An 8,239-nucleotide genomic window follows, 5' to 3' on the forward strand; every position below is an offset into this window, starting at 1 on the left:
ATAACGGTGCGCTATTTTACAATATAACACTGTAAGGAATCGGTAAGGAAAACGAATGCATATATTTCAACGAGAGCGTGTACATTTGACGTGCGATTGATTCTTATGTCTTTTATTACATTGTCGACTACTTGTTTCATGACATCGCTTATGGCGATGTATGTCTATTTCCTCTTATTCGCCTGTTTACTCACATATGCCGATGCACTCGAAAATGGATAACTGACCGAAATTGCAACTGTGGACAATAAACATATCCACAGTGGAACACAAGAAATGTTATCACTTATAGAGTACAGAACCCAGTGCAGAAGAAGGAAAAACAAGTTTTCGCCCGTCAGCTTCACTGATGTAGATATTTTTATTTTATCAGTAATTCCACTATTTCTCACATATTCCTGCACTCAGTTCACGAAATACGAAATCTTACATATAACTTTCTCATCACAGGGAAATGCATTTCATCTCACTTAAGAACAAATATAAATTATTTATTAGACGATTTCCACCTGAAGATAGACCCATAGGGTCCGCAAAGAATCGTGTAATTTAATAAAACACGAAAATTTGTGACTGAAGTGGTTCTTATTCAAACTACCGATGTAGACACTGTTTTGCGGGTAATGATAGTACAGCCTAGCCTTTTGCTTGTGTAAAGCGCGTTAAATTCATGGCATGCAAATAAATGTCCATCTTCTTTTGCTATCGGTGATTTAAAATATTTGATGTTAAATGATTCTTCCGTCGCTTTATGGTAGAACAACATCATTATAAAAGAATAAAATCATATTGTGTATGTTCTACATGATTAATTTGTTTAGTCAACTGTTTTCGGCTTACAGGGCCACATAGGACTTTAACTGTCACAGTCAAAGAAGTTAGAACGTTTATAAACAACGTTGGGAAATATACTATTCGTCTAGACTAAAACACGAAAACACAGTAAATCCCATCTTTGCCAGTGCAGCGGTAATATAATTAAAAATATGAGAAACTAAATAGTAATTGAGTATAATGGAAGCAAACTGGGAAAAATATTATCGCTAAACTCAAAAAACAGAGCTTGTATAATAGTTTAAATTAAGTTAGAAATTTCAATAAAATAGAATTACTACTTGACAAGGATAGTTAAGAATAACTTGAAGAGGTTTACATATGGAAGGTGTTACATAAACAGAGTAAGAATTAGACTTGAAAATTGTAACAAGAGAATGTGTTGGTCACATAGGCAATCACAAAAACAAATAAATTCATGAAAAAGAAGGAATAGAAAGGAATGGGCAGTGTGGGAAGCATTTGGAAAACTTTGAGCATTCAGTGAAGTTTAGAAGAGAAAATTATTAAGCTGTATTTGGTCATTTAATATCAGATTAGGACTCTGGGTCAAATGTTTGTTAATTCCCATGGGTTCCAACAGGTTGAGCTTTTGGCATTTTTTCTTATATAAAATATTAACTTCTTTGAAAAGTTCTGTAATATCACAATGTAAACTCAACTCTAAACTGAATTATTTGAGCAATATGTCGATTAATTTCAGTGCCCTGCTTGCTTCATCACTTACATTACATTACACATGTGTGATGACTAAACTCGCAAAATACAAATAGAAGACAACTTCAGTTATTAAGGAATGTAATTTATTTCTGTCAAGCAAAGAATGCGTCGAGTACCTACAACTTCGGGAAAAACGTGAAATGCTGATGTTCCTTCTAGTCTTCAAAGAACAGCAACCTAACGAGAAGTCGGAAGCTTTTCTAGGTGTCGTTAGCCCGAGGTCCAAAATCGATTCACACGTCGAATGTCTCTCAGAAAGTGTTACGACGGCCGTGTAGCATATTATCACATGTCTTCCTCTCAATTACAATGTTTCATTTGCATATAGCGAGCAATGGGACATTTATCGATTGGGAGCAGGTGCAAATCCAAGCAGATAAAACTGCCATCGAGCTTTTCTGGAAAATGAATTTCTCGAGACAAAATGGAAACGTTCATTATTATCTATAACGCACCAGTAACTGCAAACTCATTGTTCCTGTGAAGTAAATGAGATAACATGGACCTGCGCTAGACAGATTTCATGACTTTTTATGTGATAGGCCGTACAGAACAGCAGGTTTTTATCTCACGGATTACTGGCAATCAATTGTTTTTGCTACCTTGTTACTACATGAATTTGCCAACCCGGAAAGAAGATATTCAACACAATCATCAGTGCTCGTCAGAACACCATGATAACAAAAAGAGTAGTACTACCTATATACTTTAGTAGAATGTGAAAGTGTATCGTGGATGTACGTCTTATTGCAAATCCATAAGCTTTGTACGGTAACAACTATTCAGACGATGCTTAAATGGATCCTTCCTATGTTATTATGAGCTGTGCACATGGCACTTTTATACAGACATAATGTTTTTTTGTATTTTAGAACTTCTCTCGAGCTGCGTTCTGTGTGATTGAAGAGCGTTGCAGTATTGATTGATACTTCACGAAAAATTCTAATCTGTAGTAAATAATCGTCAAATATAATGAGGCAGAACTAGGCCAGACTTAACGCGAACAACAAAACAAAGTGTTTTTTTTTATTTGTTGATTAATTCACCAACATGGAGGCACTCGTGTAGTAGCAGGTTGAATGTGGCTCAGTATCCCGTCAGCTTTTCACGTTCATTTGTCTGTATCATTGATTGCACGAAGCAATGCTATGATTAGAGTTTGAAAGGACCCAGTTGAACACGATGTATCAAATAATGCCTGATCAGCGGAAACGGAAACACATTTAAATTCGTATACAACAATTATCAGCTAATCAAGTTCATTCGCGCTCCTCGGTTACAGATAATGAAGGGGGGAAAAAAAGAAAATAATGACATTTCCTCCCCTGGCGAGGTCGGCTCTGATAGCACCAGAAAATACGTCATGAAATTTTATTTCTATGAAAACTGAAAACTATGGCGGACTAGAAACTAATTAATGTTCAATTTTGTAATGTTTTGCGTTACAGCACACATACAACGTTGTCATTCTTTATTTAATTCATTTACCATATGTAATACGTAAATACAATATGTGATGTCTGAACCTCGTTTGCCATAAAATCTGTAGCAAAGAGTTACGTAAACTCAAAAATCTAGCAATTCGTGTGAGGTTTACTGTTACGTCAATTAAGATATTTTATCATTAGGAAGTAATTGAACTACAATTATGTTTTGAATATGTAGATGATCCGTTCGAAAGGACAGACTTAACGCGACTTAATGTGAAAGATGATATTATTACCAAGATGTTGTGAACAAGGAGATGACGTCGATTTTGATCCAATGACAGGATATGCCACCTCGGGAAGAGTAAATGTACTGACAGTGGTTTCAACGTCGTCCTCGACAGACACAGTAGTGGCATAGCTGTCAGAGCGCCAAGCGTGTCTACCCTTTAATGGGAAATGCTCAGAGCCAGAAGGCTGCTCAGTGTGGTGCAAACGTGTCAAGCAAGCAGGAAACCATGACACGGAGACACACTCGTGCTTCCTACAGTCAACTGAGTGAGATTGAATGGGTCAAATTGTGGCCTCCGAGTGGCGGGATGGTCCTTTCAGAGAACTGCCACACAATTTGGACGTGCTGCGTCAGTTGTGCAACAATTTCGCTATCAGTCGTCACGTGAACATTCTCACACCTGCGGATGAGGTTCTGGACGTGCACCCACCACAAACGCCCGCCAGGATCGTCGTATTGTAAAGGCAGCAGTGACAGATCGTACAGCTACCACAGCACAGATAAGAGTGTTTGTGAGCTTAGACGTTGCTTAGACTGTTGCGAACCAGTTATTAGCAGTGGGACGGCAGGCCCGCACACCTCTAGCCCGTCCTCCACTTACGCCACAGCATTGATGTTCACGGCTCAACTAGTGCCGTCAGATCACTTGGCAGATGGAATGGGACGCCGTGGACTTCAACAATAAAGAAGATTCTTCCCGCATGCAAGTGATGGTTATTTTCTCGTACAACGTAGGCCTAGAGAGCGCTGTCTCGTAGAGTCCATTCATCCAAGACGCAGTGGCCCCACCCCTCGCCTTAAAGTCTAGAGGGTGACAAGCTACAAATGTAGTTCACCTTTGGTGGTTCTGGAGGAGACGCTGACCAGCGCTCGATACGTGCAGAATATTGCTAGACCCATTATTTTGCCATTCTTGCAATATAAATGTGATATGTTGTTCCAACAGGATAACGCTTACCCATATCCTGCCTGTAAAACTCTGCAAGACGTACAACAACTTCCCTGGCCAGCACGATCTCCGAACTTGACTCCAATTGAGCACGTGTGGGATATAATGGGACGAGAAGTGACTCGTGCGTCTTTTCAACCAACAATCCTCACAGAACTACGTGAACAGGTCTAGCAGGCACGGCATAACGTGTCCCAGGAGAGTATTCGCCATCTGTACGATCGATTGGATGCCAGACTCGGCACCTGCATTGCTGCCTGTGGAGGCTACACCACGTACCAATATGGATATTCAGCATCTTCTGATACCTCAGAACTGCTTGTGCCATTGTTCTGTTAATGCAACCATTTCATGTACTCCTTATGCACTGCTGCAACAAGATATCTTGATTGAATTGGAAACCTCTAAACGGTGTATTAATTTTTTCCGCCAGTGTTTTTACAATCGTCATCTATGACTGCAGACGGAATTTTGACATCTTGATTGGATGATGGAGGAATATAACCGAGTTGCCTACGGAATTTCTAGTTGCCTTAAAAGATGAATTACGCTTGTAGCTGAGAAATGTTAGTGGACGTGTCTTTCAAGAGCAAGCTCCACACAAGCAACGTGAGACACATCAATCGGTGGTCACACTGTTGCGCTGTGGCCACCTGCGAATGCTATAGAAGACACCATGACAGCTTCGAAATAAACCATGTTATCACCGACTACTTTCATTCCCGCATGGCTGATTTTTTCCTCATTTGTTGTCAGCCTAGTTTTACACACTACAGGGTCAAAATTGGGCTACGGCTTGTGATATTCGCTATTTTTGGTTTCATTAAAACAGCAAATAGTTAATACTTTCAGCCAGAAGGCAAATACTTGTTTATAAAGAATGATTAACGTATAATAAGGCGTCGCACAGTGACAGTGGAATTTCCCAAGTAAAGTAATTCGTCGTCTTTGTGCGGCAACATAAACAGAAAAATACGGATAGATATGCGATCCTTCATTATTTTGTTCGCTGGAGAACAAATGAAGCCTTGAATGCTAAAAGACTTGTACTGTTTTTCTTAAGTAAGACGGACGCAGATTTGTGGCAGTCTGACCTAACTTTTACTAAATGTTTAAAAACGTGTTATGTCTAAGTTTGAGTGAAGTGTAAAAAGAAGAACTGTTATAACTTATCGTGACGACGCACGAGCGACTCAAAGAGGACAATAGCTATATAAAAGAGCGCTCAATGGACATGAAACGGACATAAAAATCTACCGTCAATGTAGTACTAAGCTTAAGGTACGATATATGTTTTAGTTATAATAAATATTTGTTCTGGGAATACTGAATCATTTAGCAGTGCTCATTCCTATCATCTCCTCAGTATTATTTTCATTTTAATCATGCATTTTGCTAAGATTACAGACACCAAGATCAGCAGTCCAATGTGCGTGTTACATTGATAAAAAGAAAACTGTTTTATCGCCTTCTTGCATCAGCTTTAATATTGAATTTCCCTTTTGTGTGATGTTATAGTTATTTTTGCGTCCTTAAGAACTTTCTGGTCCCTTAGGAAATTGTTTTGTCATAATAATAACTTCAAAACCGGGTATGATCGTACCTACGATCATGAAGTAATTAGAAAGACGATAATGCAATTTCTTAATCAATAGCACGCTAGCTGTGACTGCTTCAAGCCACGAGAAACTGCAAGTAAAGACTATTCACATTTCATAATGCAATATTTTATGGCAATGGTCAATCCATGATTCTTACGCCAATTGTGATTGATAAAACGGTAAGCGAAATCTCAAACTCCAACTTTTCGACTGAATAACAACGTCACTTTTATTTTGTTACATCACAGGCTCTTATGGTGGTTTCGACAGTATGACGGATGTCCTGACTGTACTGCACACATCTGAAGCACACATCGCCAGTTCACGGCTTACGACGACTTTCAAGTATACAGACGTCAACCGTCTGAAGGATTAAAGGATAATTTTTCTTAAAAAAATTATTGTTCAGTTTGACAATACGATGCAAGCGCGCCAGTGGGCGAAAAGCTTTCAGAGCTGCTGACGGGGGGACACTTTGGTAAGCCCTCAGCAGCAGCTCTCTAGCAATCAGAGCGTAGGTGAGAATGACGCGGTTCTGGGGACGGAGAACTGAGAGTGAGAGGGGCCACGCTATGCTCTCTTACATGCCGGCCTCCGGTAGACAAACACACTGTCATATCCTGTCCTCCGGATCTTGCCATTTAGATTCTTGGCCGTATGGCCCCTTCAAACGAGCTGGTGGGTTTCCCCAAGCGAACCAAGTCAAGTATGACCCTTTATTTCAATAAATCCATGATATTTTACCAGTGACCCTTCCGCATTTTTACATTCAATGCAAATCCACAACTGTCCAGGACGCCCACACCTTTGTCATCCTTAGCACACCCCGCACACTCGAAATCGGTTGAAAATGCGTGACCTCAATGCGAGCATCTCTTCCCATCTACTTCCTAACACGTGTCACGAACTTGTAGAATCCAGAAAACATTAAATTTCAGCTGTTTTTTATATAAGAGGTCGTAATGTTCCACTGATCAGTGCCTGTAAATGGCTTTTATTTACAAAAATCACTGTGCACATAGAGCACAGTAATGATCAGTAGCGGCAAAACACAGATGGATTGAGGACTAACCACAATCAACCCCGTAGGAAACAGAAAATTACGTTATCATATAAGCAGATTACTAACCAGAAATGTCAGTATCCAGCTATATTATTTGTACTGTAAAATCACACTTTCAACACTCAAATAGCGTGTGAATGTCAATATCTACCGTTAGAAAACAAAGGTTTACATTAACGTCTTAAATGAAATATAATATTAAATATGTCGCTTCTTAGTTGCAAAAACAGGTACACTTGATATTTTTCGATTACGGCGCCATCTACCACGAATGGAAAACAATGGTCTTAGTAAACCGTACCTATTTTTTTGGCGTAGAATTCGAATATACGCTAAAATGGAGGGGGGAGGGTTTCCCATTTATAAAAACACGCTAGAGCGGTGGTTAGGAGGTGGCCAGTTGTAGCACAAACAGATGCCCTTTTTACTAATACTAAGTTTTCATTTAGAACATTTTTTTCGTATGATGCGTCGTTTTAGAGACAGTTAGTTGTTTCAAGTTAAAATTAACACCCTGAACACATAAATGAGGAAACGTATGCTGTTTCGCACAAGTTGAGAACAGTTGTTACCTGTTTCCTTCTGGACTCAGTGTTTCCAAAATAAATAAATGAAGATCAACCATTTAACGAGACTATCAGAGCCTCAAGATCTGGACATCTTATTTTCCCACAGATGTGTCGCACGAGAAACAAAAGTCCTGATTTGAATCAGCCAGCGCCGATAAGACGCGAGACAAACTTACCTCATTGCAGAATACGAGTCATCATAAAAGAACTTTTGAATCACTTTGCCTATAACTACAGTGTATTCAGTCACATGATATGTGAAATTTGAGCTCTAAACGGAAAGAACGTCCAGTGTCTAAGGGAAGTGTGCTGATATGCGCCGCACCTGCAGCTACTAACGGACGCTTCGCAGTGTTACTTCCATCTCAGTTTCGTAAGACTAGGAGTATCCCGAAACTCGCATTATTTATGGGCTAAAGGACGAAATTTCAAGATGTCTCTACCTACAAAATATTCTCAGCAGGCGCCTCCCATTATCAAAACCATTTTTCTCAGTGGACAGGTGGTGCTTTTAGAATTTAGTAGTCGGGGCCGACATTCGATGCCGAAGACAATTTCTTGTAAACTAGTCCGAAGAATAAGCAGCAGGTCAATCAGAAATGTCACAATCCGTTGTTCGAGTATTGCACAGAAATCACCATTTCCACCGCTTTCTCATGTAGGTGGTGCAACCGTTGTTACCGGAATTCTACTAGCAGATGCTGGACTTGTGCGACTGATGTAGGACCTGCATTATTCGAGAAAAGTTCTTGAACTAATAATGCCAGTTTCATGCTGGGGGGCA

This window comes from Schistocerca americana, chromosome X (genome assembly GCF_021461395.2).
Source record: "Schistocerca americana isolate TAMUIC-IGC-003095 chromosome X, iqSchAmer2.1, whole genome shotgun sequence".
Lineage (NCBI taxonomy): Eukaryota > Metazoa > Arthropoda > Insecta > Orthoptera > Acrididae > Schistocerca > Schistocerca americana.